Source organism: Triticum aestivum, chromosome 3A (genome assembly GCF_018294505.1).
Source record: "Triticum aestivum cultivar Chinese Spring chromosome 3A, IWGSC CS RefSeq v2.1, whole genome shotgun sequence".
NCBI classification, from domain to species: Eukaryota; Viridiplantae; Streptophyta; class Magnoliopsida; order Poales; family Poaceae; genus Triticum; species Triticum aestivum.
The window spans coordinates 605,412,021-605,428,740 of NC_057800.1; the positions used below are offsets into that span (position 1 = coordinate 605,412,021).

General features: G+C 53.5%; 1 long non-coding RNA gene and 1 pseudogene across 1 annotated transcript; one reads left to right on the plus strand and one right to left on the minus strand.

Annotated features, from left to right (window-relative positions):
- The first annotated feature begins 7,605 nt into the window (after positions 1-7,605).
- Positions 7,606-8,321, plus strand: LOC123058765 (uncharacterized). Its single transcript, XR_006427294.1, has 2 exons — positions 7,606-7,867; positions 8,106-8,321. It is a non-coding gene; the product is annotated as an uncharacterized lncRNA (long non-coding RNA).
- A 5,555-nt stretch (positions 8,322-13,876) lies between these two features.
- On the minus strand, positions 13,877-16,037 carry LOC123058766 (AAA-ATPase At3g28540-like; annotated as a pseudogene).
- Between the last annotated feature and the right edge of the window lie 683 nt (positions 16,038-16,720).

A 16,720-nucleotide genomic window follows, 5' to 3' on the forward strand; every position in this document is an offset into this window, starting at 1 on the left:
GCTTGGTGGGGATCGCCATTCTCTCAATGGCCTTGATCTTTACCGGGTTGCATTCGACGCCGCGTTCGGAGACCAGGAAGCCTAGGAGTTGGCCGGCTGGCACTCTGAACACGCATTTCTCGGGATTGAGCTTGATTTGGAATTGGCGTAGGTTCTCAAATGTTTCCTTGAGGACTTCCAGCAGAGTGCCGCGCTTCTCCGTCTTCACCACAATGTCGTCTACGTAGACGTGGGCATTTCTGCCGAGCTGCTTGAGGAGGCACTTCTGCATGCAACGCTGAAAAGTGGCACCAGCATTTTTCAAGCCGAATGTCATAGTCAGGTAGCAGAAGGCTCCGAATGGTGTGATGAAGGCGGTCTTCAGGCGGTCTGCCGGGTCTAGCTTTATTTGGTGGTATCCTAAGTAGGCATCCAAGAAACTCAACAGCTCGCATCCGGCCGTGGAGTCTATCACTTGATCAATCCTTGGTAGGGCGAAAGGATCTTTGGGGCAAGCCTTGTTGAGGCTTGTGTAGTCTATGCACATGCGCCACTTGTTGTTCTTCTTCTTTAGCACGAGGACCGGGTTGGCGAGCCACTCTGGGAAGAAAACTTCCATAATGAAGCCGGCTGCCAGAAGCCAGGCTATCTCTTCTCCTACAATCCTTCTTTTCTCCTCCGACAGTCGGCGAAGGGGCTGTTTGACTGGTTTTGCATCTTCTCGGACGTGTAGCTTGTGCTCGGCGAATTCCTTCGGAACACCCGACATGTCCTTGGAAGACCATGCGAAGATGTCCCGATTCTCACGGAGGAAATCGGCGAGCTCGCCTTCCTATTTGCTGTTTAGGCTTGCCCCGATGACGGCAAACCTCTCTGGATGCTCGGGGTCGAGCGGTATCTTCTTTGTCTCCTTGGCCGGCTGGAAAGACCCTTGGGCATCATACTCCTTGGGGTCGGAAGGCAAGGCCGACTGCTTGCCAGCCATGGCCACAACTTGATCCAACATCTTCTTTTCTTCGGCAATTACAAGGGACTCGGGCAGCCGGCTGCTGGCTGCTGCACACTCGGAGGACTTCTTGTAATCGCCGGCTATGGTGATGACGCCCTTGGTGCTTGGCATCTTCATCTTGAGGTAAGCATAGTGGGGAACTGCCATGAACCTGGCCAAGGCAGGTCGGCCTAGCAATGCATGGTAGGGGCTCTCCAGGTCCACCACTTCAAACTAGATTGCTTCTCGGTGGAAATGATCTTTGTCCCCAAAGAGCACGTCAATCTTGATCTTGCCGATGGGAGCGCAGGACAGGCCGGGTACAATGCCATGGAACACAGTCCGAGTTGGCATGAGTTGTTTTGTCTTGACGTTCATCTTCTCCAGGGTGTCACGGTACAGGATATTGATGCTGCTCCCACTGTCTATCAGCACACGGGAGAAGTGGGCGGCGCGTCTATCTGTTGCAAAGGTGGCGTCCAAAACCAATGCATAAGAGCCGGGAGACGGCATCACTTCCGGGTGGTCGGCCCGGCTCCAGCCGATAGGTTTTTCTGAACAGTGCATGTGCTCGGCGGGGGTGGCAGTGACCATGCTGACCTCCTGGTGCTCTCGGCGTTTGCTGCGCCGGTCTTCGAGCTGGCTCGTAAAGACGATGTAGGTGGCCTGCTCGTCGGGGAACTCGTCGTGCACAACGCCGACTGCAGGCCGAGCGCTCGGCGGCTGCGGAGCCGGAGGCGGCGGTCCAGCAGGCGGGGGTGGCGCGAGCCCTTCGCCCTTGGAGATTCGGGTGAGCCAATGACACTTCCGGGTTGTGTGGTTGGATGGCTTCGCGCCGCTGTGGAACTTGCAGGGGGCGTCGAGAGTCTGCTCGTAGGAGAAGGCTGGCTGCCAAGCCGGCTTGCCGCCCTTCTGCTTCTTGGGTGCGGGCCACCCGTCGTCTTCGACGGTGGCCACCTGCCGACTGGTGGAAGGCGGCACGGGGCCCTTGCGCTTGTGGTCGTTCGGGTGTGGGCCTCGGCCGGAGTCCCCAGCCGGCGTCTTGGGCGCCGGGTTGAGTACTTTTCCGGATGCATCTACCCGGAGCTCGGTCTTCATCGAGGAGTCGGCGGTGGCGTACTTGTCCGCTATGATCAGAAGCTCGTCAAGGGTAGCCGGCTCGTCGCAAAGGAGCTTGTGCTTGAGGAGGGTGCCTTCTCGGCATCCGGCAGTGAAGTATTCTATGGTTTATACCTCGTGCACCCCTTCACAAGAGTTGCGGAGCTCGGCCCAGCGCATGAGGTAGTCACGGGTGGACTCGGCGGGGCCTTGCACACACAGGGAGAGCTGTCTGGGCTTGGGAGCCCGCTTGTAGGTGCTGGTGAAGTTGCGGACGAAGGCTTCTGTGAAGTCTAGCCAGCTGTTGATGCTGTACGGCTTGAGGATGTTGAGCCAAGTCCGCGCCGTGCCCTGCAGCATGAGGGGCACGTACTTCACGGCAACGCGCCTGTTGCCGTTTGCTATGCTAACCGCCGTGGAGTAGTCGGTCAACCAATCTTCCGGCTTCACAGAGCCGTTGTACTTGGGCGTGTCTCTTGGGAGCGAGAACCCTTTGGGGAAAGGCTCGTCGCGGATGCGGGGGCCGAAACAAGGCGGGCCAACATCGTCTTCTTCTTCCAACGCCTGGGATCGCGCTAGGTGGTCGATCCGATGGCGGGCGTCGTTCTCGCCGACTCCCTCGCGGCGACCTAGCCGACCGCTGAGAGTCGGATGCGCAACAGGCGGTGGGGTGGGGTATCTCTCCCCACGGGGCCGAGGCGGGGGCGGGCTGCCTCGCCACTCCACGGCCCAGGGATGGCCTTCAGCGTCTCGCTCGATGGAAATCCGGGTTCGGCTTCGGCTGACTGCCGGCTCTTTCTCGTGCCGCGCGCGGGCTTAGCCCGTAGTCGGTGTCCGGGATGTCGCGCCATGATCTTGGTGCGGGGGGAGGTTCTCCGCGCGAGCGTCGGCTTCGTGCCGCCGCGCAGCCGCGTCAATTAGCTGCTGGATGCATCTGGTCATGTGGGGGAGTTCTTCGGCCCCCAATCCGTCCAGCTCGTCTACGGCCGCCTGGGCGGCACGCAGGTTCTCGAGTGGAGTGGCATAGACTGGGCGGTCGACTCCCAGCGTGTCGGCGATGATAGCGCCGCGTTGCTTGACAATGCCGGCCCGGCTTGGCCCGCCCAGGGCCGGCGTGCCAAAGGCGGCGCGGTCGGCTTCGCGCTGGTGGGCCTCAGTGAGGCGTCTCATGGAGGCCAGCCTCCGGCCCTCCGCGAGGAGGGCGAGGTGGCGAGCCTCCAGTGCTTCGTCGTCGGCATCGGCCGGGAGGGGGATGGACAAATCGTGGGCCGCCACATGCGGGGCGTCGTGGGCGCTTTCGTCGGGAGCGTTGTCATGGCCGATGACCATCACCTCGGTGGTGACAGCGTCGCAGCCATCGGCCCGGGGAAGCGGGTCATTGTAGATCGCGACATCGATGGGGAAAGTGTCGAGTGAAGCCGTGTCGGAGTCGACAAGCATCGGATCGGTGGAACCAACCGACTCCAAGTCCACGGCAGGCTCGCCAGAGACGTGAAGCTGGCCGAAGAGGTTGACGAGGCGGTCGGTGCCCGCGTCGGAAGCGAGCTCATCGGAGATGAAAGTCTTGTCGAGGAGATCGGCGAGGTTGCTCGCCGCGCAGATGTTGGTGACGCCTTGCAGCGCGTCGTGGCAAGCGCCATCGGGCATGCCGGGCTGGCTACGCTCGCTGGGGAGGAAGAGGGTTTCCGTCCAGAATAGGTCTCCGGACGACGATGCACCTAGCCCCACGGTGGGCGCCAAATGTCGGGTGGTAGGTGCGACATATGCCAACGGGTGGCTTATCATTGTGGGAGCAAGTAAGACATCGTCGGTGCCTGGAAACGGGATGAGGCGAAGACATGCACGCCGACGAATCTTACCCAGCTTCGGGGCTCTCCGAGGAGATAACACCCCTACTGCTGTTCTGCGGGGTCTCCGCATGATCACTAGATGAACAAGTAACTACACGATGCTCCTAGAGCTGTTTGGTGAAAGGAGGAAGAAGGGCACAACTCGCTCTCTTTTTCTCCTTATGCGGTGTCTAGAACTAGCAGGGATCAACCCTTTGCATGGGTGCCCCGGGGGGTTTATATAGGCCTACCCCCCAGGGTTACAATGGTAATCCAGCTGGGCACGTGGCCCATCCGTCTGTGACTACGCTCGCCGGCTTTAGCGCCGACTGCTGGGGCCCGCCGGCTGGTGGGTCCCGCCGGCTGCCGGCTCCTTGGCCGACAGGCAGGCCCCACTGTCCAGGGCCTTGTCGGCTGCTGGTCACCGTTGCTCAATCTTGGTGACGAGGGCTTCGCCGAGGTGAGCGTGGCTACAGTGCCGCCGTTCGGCGGGTGATCGCTGTAGCCTCACCGCGTCTTGTCTCCTTAATGGGGCGTCTCCTTCGAGGGAGGCGGCAAGCCGACTGTGGGGAGCCGGCTCCGTCTTGGGTCGACTGGGGGAGGCCTGGCCGCCTTCGGGCGTCTCTCTGCCCGAAGGGGCCCACCGCCTGAGGGCTGCGCTGGCAGCCCGTCATGGATGACATCAGAGTCAACATGGCTACAGTGGCGCGCCGGATGGGTCATGGCCACCCGTACGGTGCACTGTGCCAGGCGTGCACCGGGATTCGGGGGTGGCAGGTTTTACTGTAGCCACGCCCCGTCACATCGCCGTTAGGTGGATGCAGACTCCGAGGGTGCAATCTTGACTGCATTGTGGGTGTCGGCTTCTTTGAGTCGGCCTTCTCGTGGCCGGCTTCTTGAAGCCGGCCCTCCCGCAGCTTTCTTTATGAGGGCTGAAGTCGGATCGCCTTCTGATAGTCGGCCTGGGAGACAGCCGGCAAGAGGAAGGCGGCCCAAGGTCTTGGATCCTTGAGGGGCGGATCGGCTCGTAATTTTTCCTGAAAGGCCAAGGGGAGCCGGCCTGGCTACCCGTGGTCATATCCTCCGACAATATCGTTTGCCCCATTCCGCGAAAGTTTACAGAAATTACGATGAAAATACGTTTTCAACCATTTTCAAAATTGACTTAAAACCATAACGAATCGGAAGAAACAATATACTAAAAAGTTTCGCATTTGTTCAAGCTTTCCAACGCCATATCATTTGTTGCATTCAGACATACGGTTAAAAAATTAGGTCAAAAATACTAACTCGGTGGAACTTGTACCGTTTTCTAAATTACTCTTTTATTGTTTAACATTAAAAAAACTTTCAACATAAAAAATTAGTGCATTTTCATAACCTTTCCAACGTCATATCATTTGACTCAATTGGATTAGCCGTTTAAAAATTACGTCGAAAATACGAACTCGGCTGTTCGGTTTGTAAAATTTTACGATTTTATAAATTCCTCTTTAACCATAGAGAATTAGAGAAAAATTTCAACATGTGGAAGGAGCGGTTTTGCAGCAACTTTCCAACGCCATATTATTTGCTTCATTCCGATAAACGAATTAGAATTACGATCGAAAATACGATTCACGTTCTTTGTATGAGGAAAAAACGGTTTTCAAAACTGCTCTTAAATCGTTTAGATTTTGCCAGAAATTTAAATTGGGTCATGATACTCGTGTCCATAGCTTTCCAACGGTATATCGCAAGCCCCATTTGGGCAATGTTGGTGAAAGTTCAACCTAGCACAGGGGGAAGTTCAGGTCGAACAATTCAGGCAGTAAAATTGCAAACAACGCAAGTTCATCATGACCCGAGAGCAAAAATCCGCCAACGAGCAAGATTCCTATTTAAAACGGACATTTAGTTGCTAAAAACCGTTTCTAGATTACACTTACATCATATAGAACACGACTAATCAGAATAATTCGCGCGGGGAGACACAGTTGCTAAGATAGCCCGAACGTTGGGTTCCTACAGAGGAAAGTTCATGTTGTGATTAGAATATATATATAGTAACACTAAACTAAGTGTGAGCGTAGAATAGCTTATTCTACACCCCAGTAACAATACATACAAAATATAGTAACACAGTATGTAAAATATAGTAATTTTCGTAAAAATAAAGTAAATTACAAACTGAAGTAGTAAAAAATATATTTTCCTAATTACTATATTTTATACATCGTTTTACTAAATTTTGTATATAGCGTTACTAGGGGTGTAGAATAAGCTATTATACACTCACGCTTACAATAGCTATTATATATATATATATATGTATATATATATATATAAGAGAGAGAGAGAGAGTAGGTGAATTATCGACTGTGTCGGCCAATATATATTTGACGGGTTTTTTCGAGAATGACGGGGGGCAAAGCCCCACCATTTGTTATATTACCCGAAACGACGTGGCCGTCATACAGTGTTTTCCATTGAGGAGATAGAAAACAACAAGGTAAAGTGGAGAAAAAGTATAGAAGAAGGAAGCATACGAAGAAGGCGAGCTAGGTGGTTGAGAGAAGGAAGGAGCGAAACAACCGGAGCCGTTCGTGTGGTCCATTCTCATAGCGCTGGGCCCAGAGCATGGTGTCGTCAGCTGCATGACGGAGAACTTCAGCAGCCCCGCAGGTGATGGAGTTAAACACCACATCGTTCCGTGCCTTCCACACATGCCAAAGGAGGATGAAGAAGCCATCCCTCCGAGCATCAGCAGTCAGAGGCACTCGCGGCGGCGTAGAAATAATGTTTTCCACAGAGAGGAAAGGCCCCATGCCAAGTCGAGACCAGACCGGACAACATGACAGTAGGCAGCGAACAAGTGATCTGACGTTTCGTGGTCCTGACAGGAGGCACAGGTTGGCGAAGGAGCACAATTCTTAGTGAAAAAATTAGCCTGAGTGCTCAGCCAGTTGCCGAATAGCAGACAAGCAAAGATCTTGATTTGTTGGGGAGGCGGGACCCCCAAATGTCGACGGAAGACTGATCCACGACACTATTAGGTGACAATACATGGCCCTAGGGCCAGGGTCCACTGTACCTCTATGGTCCTAAAGCCATCGAAGACGGAACGGACCGGTGACAACGTCAACGGGAGGCAGGAAAACCCTAAGCTTCTTTCTTTCTTTGAGAGGAGGCGGCGGCTACATTGCGTGTGTTAGGAATATCTTGTTATTAGAGATAAGACTAAAAAACACCATGTTGTACATCAGCTTTTATTGTCTTCTCTTGATTATATGATGGGTTTAAGACAAGATGGTCTTCCCGACCATTATACATGCCTTTAGCAATGGCCGGCGTATGTTTTTTTCCTTCATTATAAAAGCCTTCCAACTTTATTTTACTCCTGCAACTTCACACCATCTATTCGTCCACCTCTTCTCCATCTTAGCTCTTCCTCGTATTCAGAGACTTCTCTGCAGCATGAAAATCTCCCCTCGCCATCTGCATCTTCCAGGGGCGGAATTGGGCCTGGGGCAACTGGGGCTATAGCCCCAGGCATGGCCCATCTAATAGGTTATATATACAACAGTAAATTTTCATTTTCGAAGACTTGGAGAGGCCCAGCCCCAGGCCTCAGCCCACCGAGCTCTTCAGCGCCACAAGCCCAGTTTGGTCGATGGCTGCAGAAATTGGTAGCGCCTCGACCGAATCGCTCCATAAATCGCCACCAGGCTCTAAAAAAAATGGCCACCAAGCACGATGCACGATCGCTCCCATCCTCTAACGCCTGTCTCTCCAGATCTACCCCCAAAAAATTTCTCATGCTGCGCCGCCAACTCTCCCTGTCTCATCGACTACTCGATCCACTAGACGCGCCCGGAGGCGGCCGGTGCTGCGAACCACGGATCTCTCGCATTGTTGGAGTAGCCCGCTTCACGCTCCTGTTCTGCTCTGTGTTCCATCAGTACATCTCCAGATCTCCACAACCGGCTGAAAGGTAGTACTAACATTTTCCCATAGTTCTTTTTGTCAGCCAAAACCAACGACTTCGTAATTGCATTGCTTTAGTCAATTTGTTTCGTTGTTATTTGTTAGCAGAAAAAAATAGAAAATCAAGATGAAGAGGACCTGGACAGTTCATATGGTCTTGTTTTCCAAAATGGCAAATGAACAGTCGACTTGGTTTATCTCTATTTCTTGATTTTAAATACTCATTTTTATGTTTACAACTCCAGGTCCTTCTACTATTGCCGATGAAGAAATTATCTGTCTCAAATGAAGCAAGCCTTCATTTATTTGGTATCACGGTTTGCAATGATGCACTTTGTTAGATCGATGGCATGTTTATTGAAATTGCTCTTGTGGCAATAAGGAATTAATGTTTTACTCTTTATCAGAATTTATGGTGTACTTCTAACATTCAATCGTATGTGTTATTTTCGGCGATTTTTTGTAGGTTGTGATATTGATGTTATTTATAGCCACTTAGCTTTAGCCCTAGGCTTCGAGAAATCATAATTCCGCCTCTGGCATCTTCAGTTCAAGCGTGCGACAACCAACTCTGGTCACGGTCCTGACAACCGTTATGTTGTCCCCCTGATGACAATCCAGGAGAATACACATTGTTGATGAGAAGTGTAAAGATTAGGTTTGTGGGAAAACTGCACGACACCATAATGCGGGTGTGGCTTTTTGTATATATAAGGGTACATATTGTACACAAATACAATATACAGATATACACAGAAGCTTTATACAAAATATAGTCTAACATCCTTCCTCAATCTTAATTGTGGCCTGAAGTACAAAGCAAGTTAAGATTGTGCCTACAACCTTCAAACTGAGGTTGTGGAAGTGGCTTCGTGAAGATGTCAGCAAGTTGGTCTTTGGAGGAGATAAACTTGACATGGAAAAGTTTTTGTGCAACACGTTCCCTCACAAAATGATAGTTAAATTCGATGTGCTTGGTACGAGCATGGAAAACTGGATTAGATGAAAGATATGTCACACCAATATTATCACACCAAAGAACCGGTGGTTGCTCTTGAGAGACTCCCAACTCTTTCAAGAGAGACTGTACCCAAATGAGCTCAGCCGTGGCACTGGCAAACTACCTTATACTCTGCTTCAGTGCTACTCCGAGAGACTGTGGCCTGCTTGTGCGCACTCCAGGCGATCAAGTTGTGACCAAAGAAGACATCATAGCCCCTCGTTGATCGCCGGTCATCTAGGCTCCCAGCCCAATCAGCATCAGAGAACGCCGAGAGAGCATAGCCCCCCGCTGACCACTAACAGAGGTTTATTGACTACACGACTCGACGCAGAAAAAGGAAGCTGATGACTCTAGCCTTGCTGACAGGCATCACAAACTGCATCAACATGTTTATTTGACACTACTGGAAGCTCATGACGATGAAGTACATGGCGAACGATGGAAGTGGCAGGATGACCAAGGCGCGCATGCCAATGTGATGGAGACACACAAACACCTTTGAAAACACTAGGAGCTGGTGGCACATCAAGTGCATAGAGACCATTATTACACAGTCGACCTCTAAGGAGTACATCCCTCGTGTCTCGTTCCTTAACAAAAAAAGGATGAAATTCAGCAAGAACATTATTATCACGAGTAAGTTTAGGAACTAAAAGCAAACTACATGAAACCGTGGGAACACGAAGGACATTAAGAAGACGTAATTGTGTGGATCGACGTGTAAGAAGTGATGCCTGACCAATATGTGAGATGTGCATACCTTCCCCATTAGCAGTGCGAACCTGATCATGTCCACGGTACGGCTCCTGTGTAGAGAGCTTGCCCATGTCACTCGTCAGGTGATTGGTAGCTCCCGTGTCCATGTACCAAGATGCATCAACTGGATAGGAAGGAGTATGCCCCTGCTCATGACTCGCATGGGCAACCTGCTTCTCATTAACCTTGCCATTGTTCCCGATCCCCAAGAAATCCTGCTCGAAGCGACGATGACATCGGGAGGCAAGGTGACCATCAAGTCCACATAGCTGGCAGGGGACCTGAGCATCACATGAAGGACAGCAGGCACGGACTCGATCTCCCGTCGAGGTAGTGGTGTTCCGTGAGTTAGGCGTGGTCGGCGGAGGTTTGTCACCAGTTGGTGGCTTGTAGGGCTTGCCCTTCCCACAGGTTGCAGCGTTGGTGGAAGGAAAACTCGGCGTAGAGCGAGGAGTCTGGATGCGCTGCTCCGTAGCGAGGAGACGTGCGTACAACTCACATGGCTGAATGGGAGTGGCACGACCATTGATATTCTTCACCAAATTATCATAGTCGTCACTCAGTCCATTGAGCACATAGGATGTGAACTCCTCCGGACCAAGCGCCTTGCCAATGGAGGCAAGTGTGTCAGCTATACCCGTCACCTTGTTGAAGTAGACGATGACGGTGAGATCATGAAGGTTCACCTCCCCAAGCGCAGTGCGAATGGCGTGAGCCCATGCCTGAAACTGCGAAGCAAAGCTGGTATGAAGGGCCGTCCACGCGTCCCGAGACGTAGCGGCGAAGATGATCAGTGACGAGGCCCTCCCATAAAAGAGGACTGGATAACAGAGAGGATGGCTTGATCCTGAGCCACCCAAACATAATACGCCGGATGATATGGCGGAGGGCACGACAGTGTGCCGTCAACATAACCCTCCAAATAGTGATTGCGGAGAAGCGGCAACACCTGCGCCCGCCACCACACATAGTTATCCGTCGTGAGTTTCACCGGGATGAGGTGCGCGAAGTAGAACGGTGCAGCGGCGGCGGCATTGATCTGGCAGAGGCGGCGCGTGGTAGCCCTGATGCGGGACCACCACCAGGCGTCGGCGAGACGTGGGCCAGCTCCGTCGAAGAAGCCACAGCCGGCAGAGGATACGGTGTCGGGGAAACACCATAGGACGGAGCAGACGCGGAGGAGCCGGCTGGTACCCACTGTAGATCGCCGGTGCATTGGATGGCGTCGCAGGTATGTTGCAGAGAGCCGCGGACGACGTACTGGACGAGGCCCCAGGCGCGACCACGTAGTGCCCCGTTGGTGACGCGGCGTAGTGCCCAGCTGCGCCCCCGCGGGCGACACGCCGTATTGCATGGCGCCGTAGGCCTGCGGCCGTGGCCATGCAGTGGCGGCGGGGCAAAACCAGCTGACGAAGCAGCGCTGTGGGTCACCAAATGCGGGAAGGCATCGTAGGAGGCTAGGAGCCGGGAGTTGGAGCTGCTCTGTAGGGCGCTTGCTGAGCGGAGGCGTCGTACAAGCCTGGATGAGGTTGGGCGGATTGAATACTTGGGGCGACCTCTTGTGCAGCAGCAACCATGGAAGCGCCGGACAGGGAAGCCAGCGGCCGCGATGCCAAGAACGGGGAGGCCGGGGCGGCATGAGCGGCGGCTGCAGCCGGTACAGAGGCCATCGTGTGATCGGGGCAGATGCGGAAGCGGACGATCGTAGACCTAAACTGATACTACCATGTAAAAATTAGGACACCCTAATATGGGTATGGTTTTTTTGTATATTTAAGGATACATATTATATACAAATACAATATACGGATATACACATAAGCTTTATACAAAATACAGTCTAACAAGAAGGCGGTCGCCATTCGCCAGTGAGACTGTTGTGCATGGGTCGCGAGTGGTCGCGAATGGCGTTGCATCACCGGGGTTGCACCACTCAACCGCCGCCAATGGTCCCACAGCTCGCATGTTCGTGCATTTTAGCTTGAATTTTAAAGCTTTTGATCCAACTTCTTAAAGCCTTTTATTTCGAAAATAGGAATCCCGTGTAACAGTTATTTGTAAGCCTTACTCCAATTTCTGGAAATCCAGGTCTAGATTTGAATTTCTGAAATTTCTCCAAAGATACGTTTGAGCTTGGCACATGTAGTTTTGAAAGCTCACGCATATTTAACTCTGATCCCTGCAAAATGTAAAATTTAACTCTGATCGGATGGCCTCCAATCATCCAAAGCTAGAGCATGTGTTGTTGTTGTTGTCTGACTCGGCATCTCTATTAAAAATTGTAGGGGATCTCAGTCCGTCTCCCCTTGCTCCTTTCATGCGTTGACGGCCCATGGGTCTTGTTGATTTGGACCCTTTTGTTGACGCAAGGTGACGAGCCGGTCGGCCTCGTGGATGGATGCACTAGAAAATACACGAACTTTGGGCGCCCCGGATGATACGTCTCGCTACACTTGTAACTTTGCAGGCGATAGGCAGATGGATGTATCTCCCCCTACACCGTACAAGTCTGCTTTTTTTTTTTTTGGCTTTGCGGGAAACCATACAACTTTGCTGACATGCATCGACATTTTCAAATTTACAACTAATAGAATAAGAAAAGGTAATCGTGCACTTAATAGTTTGGGCTAATCAAATAGCTCTGTCACATCAAAGATAGCGACATATATTGGCCGGCACAGTCCATAATTCACCTACTCTATTCCTAAGCAGATAGTGGCTGGCCGCACTTCGAAATTTCAACGCCTCTTTCAACCCGCGAGTATTTTACCGGGTTTGCTAGCTATAGCACGTGCAACTGAATTCTTTTTGGCGATCAGTCGATTTCGGCAGAAGAAAGGAGCCAACACGAAAGAGACGGCGAGGAGACGGAGGTCACAGGTTTTAAGAGCATCTAAACCCGGACCCCTCAAAGCCCCTTCATACGATTCGGGCGGGCTGCTCGGTCACTTTTTTCGATCTAGACGAACGCCTCAAACGTCAAAGTTGATCGGCATCCCATATCTAGCCTAAATATGGGGCGAATATAGAGTGGTCCGGGCACACCGGGTGCGTCCGCCTGATAAGTCTAACCCACCATCGACCCCACGGATATTTCATAAAAAACCTCATCGGCCTCATCGGCCCAAGACCCTAACTCACTCACTTTCCTTTCTCGCTTCGTTCTCTCCTGTCCTCTCACCGATTCCGATCGAATCCAGCGCAATGTCGAGCTCCGGCGGCCGCTCCGACGACGAGGTGGATCCGGAGTATGAGCTTGCCTCCCGCATCGCCTTGGAGCGGTCGAAGGTGGACACAGGGGGCAGCTCCGGATCTGCAGCTTCGCCGCATCCACCGCTTCCTCGTCGGCGCATCTCGGATGCCGGCATTAGCCCCTCCCGGCGCATGGGAAACTCTGATAAGCGGCCAGCGCAATCGGCACCTCCCCCATGCCGTCCCATCGCCCCGCCGGCTGCTGCTTCCCCACGCCATCCCCTCGCCCCGCCGGCCTAGATGCGCACGCCGGAGTCGGAGGCGAGCGCCGCCCGCCGCGAGAGACAACGGGCAAGGGAGAGGGAGGCTATGGAGAGCTCTGTCCGCCGCTGGTGTGAGTTACCGACGGAGCCCGACGAGGACCAGCGGCTCCTCGCGTTGGTCTACCGCCGGTCGCTTACGACGGCGGAGACGGACGCTCGGTGGCTCCGCCGGAGGAACGCCAAGGCTCTTCGGCTTGCCATTGAGCAGTCCGAGCGGGAGGCGTTGGAGAATGCGAAGGGGGCGACTCGGCTGGCCAAGCTTAGGCGACAGCAGGACCGAGCCGTCCAGCGCCTCAAAGGCCTCGTCATCGTCGACTCCCCCTCCTCCGATGAATCGGACGCTCCTCCACCAGCCGATGACGAGTACAGCTACGCCGGCGACCAAAAGGGGAAAGGGCCAGCCCGAAAGTGGTGAAGTTGATTTTAATTTTAAGTTTTAAATGTAGTATATAGTTGTCTGTCGTTTGTATGAACTTTGATAGATCTTTTGGAGAACTATTGTGCAATTTCTATGTTCAAAGCTGATCTATATAGTTTGATCGTTGTTGCATGCTATAATATAAATATAGAGGTTCGGATATGAACGGCGTGATTTGAGGCGTGCCGATCAGTGCCCGCGGACGCAGCATGCGCGGGCATTTGAGGGGCCGGCGGCTATAGATGCTCTAACAAATACAAATTTGGGCGGGAGGCCTCTTCATAGCGACTACCGCTCGGAGATTAGACGAAGCCCATCTGAATTGATCTTGCATCAGATTCGCAACCGAACAAATACATTTATTTTCAAGGGATCCATATCGTCATCATGCAGCTGTTGAATTCACATCAAATGGCTCAGACAGAATCGATTGGAACCTAAAAAACGTTCTCAGTCGCATGCATGTTACTACTACTCCATTGGTTGTACCTTATTCTGTTCATGCAAGTCTGCTCTCGATTAACTAACAACCTCCCTCAAGAGTCAATCAAGACAGATAGTGGTCGGTAGAAGTAGAGACGCTCACACCAGTCGCGCCAGCAGTATGTGCTCCGTTGGTCATGACTCGGCGGGTTGGTTTCGAAGCAACCTCGCTCTTGTCCTTTTTGGATTTGGATGGCACTTTCTCCGTTTCCCTCTCGTCCTCCTCCTTGGCCGCACCTGCACGTCGTCTTCCTCGGCGTCGGCGGCCTCTGATTCCTTGTCTTCCTCGGCCGCTTTTCTTTCCTTGAGCTGGTCGATCAGGCGAGCGAGGCAGGCGTCGGCGTCGCGCGCGCTGCGCTTGGACGGCATCAGGCACTCGGCCACGTCCGCCGGCGTCATCTCCACGCCACGCAGCAGCTCCTCCACGGCCCCGAACAGCGGGTGCGCCTCCACTTCCAGGTAGTTATTCGCCAGCGTCTTGAACGCCTCGAAGCCGCAGTAGGACATCTCGATGTGCATGTCCATGCGGCCCCGCCGGATGAGCGCCGGGTCCAGCTTGTCCAGGTGGTTGGTGGTGAAGACGATGATGCGCTCGCCGCTGTGCGCCGACCAGAGCCCGTCGATGAAGTTGAGCAGGCCGGAGAGCGTGAGGATGTTGCGCCTCTTGCCACGCGACGTGTCGTAGCCTCCCTCGGCGGCGTCGTCGTACGCGGGCGGCGGCGGCAGCATGGTGGCGCGGCTGCCGGTGAGGTCGAGGGAGCAGTCGATGTCCTCGATGACGATGATGGACTTGCCGGTGGTCTCGATGAAGAGCTTGCGCAGGTCGCTGTTGGTCTCCAGGGTGGTGAGCTCGATGTCGTAGATGTCGTACTTGAGGTAGTTGGCCATAGCGGCGATCATGGTGGACTTGCCCGTCCCCGGCGGGCCGTGGAGGAGGTAGCCGCGCTTCCAGGCCTTGCCGATCCGGCGGTAGTAGTCCCTGCTGTTGCTGAAGTCGTCGAGGTCGTCCTTTATCATCTGCTTCTTGGCCGGGTCCATGGCCAGGGTGTCGAAGGTGGTTGGGTGGTCGAAGTCGATGTAGCTCCACACCTCGTCCCTCGTAGAGCTGATCAGTCGCCATTAGAAGCTAGAATCAGTGATCTTCTGAACATAAACCAGAGTAGGTAATTTCTTTGTAGCAAGATGAAAGGAGAAATGCTTCACCAGACTACGTAATTTCTAGCAAAACAAAACAACAAAAAAGTTTCACATTTCAGTAGATCGATCGTTCAGAATACAGATGCGCGTTTGCTTTCAGATTATCAGAATAGAAATGAGGAAAATTAAGATGAAGCTAATTGCAGAGGTAATTGATTCATTGATTGATTACGTACTGGTAGCTGAGCTCCTTCTTGTTGGAGTAGAGCCTGCGGGGCCGGTTGCCGAACATGACCTCCTGCCCGGCGCGGCGGACGTGCGGCAGGTACTCGTCGACGACGAGCCGCCGGTGCCGCTCGTGGAACGTGAGGCGGCAGCACCGCCCCGACCCCCGCCACGTCGTCTTCTCCTCCGCCACCGCGGACCACGACATGGTGACGCCCTTGAAGTCGTCCGCCACCACCTGCCCCTCCCGGAGGCTGAGCACGAAGGTGTGGCCCTCGACGGCGCCCTCCGCGCGCAGCTCCCGCGCGTCCCGCGAGCACACCGCGCTCAGGTACGCCAGCACCTCCGCGTACACGTCGCTCGACTTCACCTTGCCCTGGTACGAGAAGGAGTAGTCCTCCGGCTTGGCCGCGATGTCGATGGTGACGAACGGGTCCAGGAACGGGAGGAGCCGCCGCACGGGCCGCCGGAGGTACTGGTTGAAGTAGGTCCGGAACACCCCGACGGGGGCGCACGCCAGCACCGGCGTCAGGTAGTACCACGCCGACGACCGGAAGTGGTCCAGCACTGCCCCCATCATCTGCATCTCTGCCTCTGCTTCTCCCTCTCTGCTGCGTTACTCTCTTCAGTTCATGCCGCGCTTGGTGTCTCCCCGTTGGCTATATACGTCTTGAAACGGAAGAAAGGAACGGATGGTAAGAATGGTGTGAGTGCAAAGAAATTTCTTGGAAATCCACCCCTGGCATCTTTTATTTCACATTCCAGTGACACAATCATTCAAAGAGAATTTCAACAAATCACTTCCACTTTTACCAAAAATTGTAACCAGCGAATGCTCGCTCCGTGTATCCCGCTCATGACTCAATCTGCGACACTAGTCGCCAAGTGCTAATCTCATAGCATTCAAACCGTGCACGAACCAGGCAGCGGTGCAAGGAGCCATGACTACATCTTTTCTCCCATCTACTGTCTATCACGGAATAAGTCCTCCCAGAACCCAATGTCGCAATCAACGCCTCCGCCACGAGCTATCTCTCTCGCGCCACCATCGCCACCTCTGCCGCACCTCTTCCGTCAAGATGGACACCACTGCGCACTTGACATAGGGCTGAGTCATCGCCGCGGTCTCTGTCCCCTCCTCCATCCAACAACACATGACGTGACGGGCGGCACGGTGTGCAGTTTCTCGTGCTTCGACGCTCCGGTGAGGCACATCACATCCATGTTGACACGTCCACATATTTTTGGGCCGACAATTTCACATGTAAAAAGTGTTATGCATTCGACAATTTATTTATGTTTTGCAATTCTTCCCCACCCCAC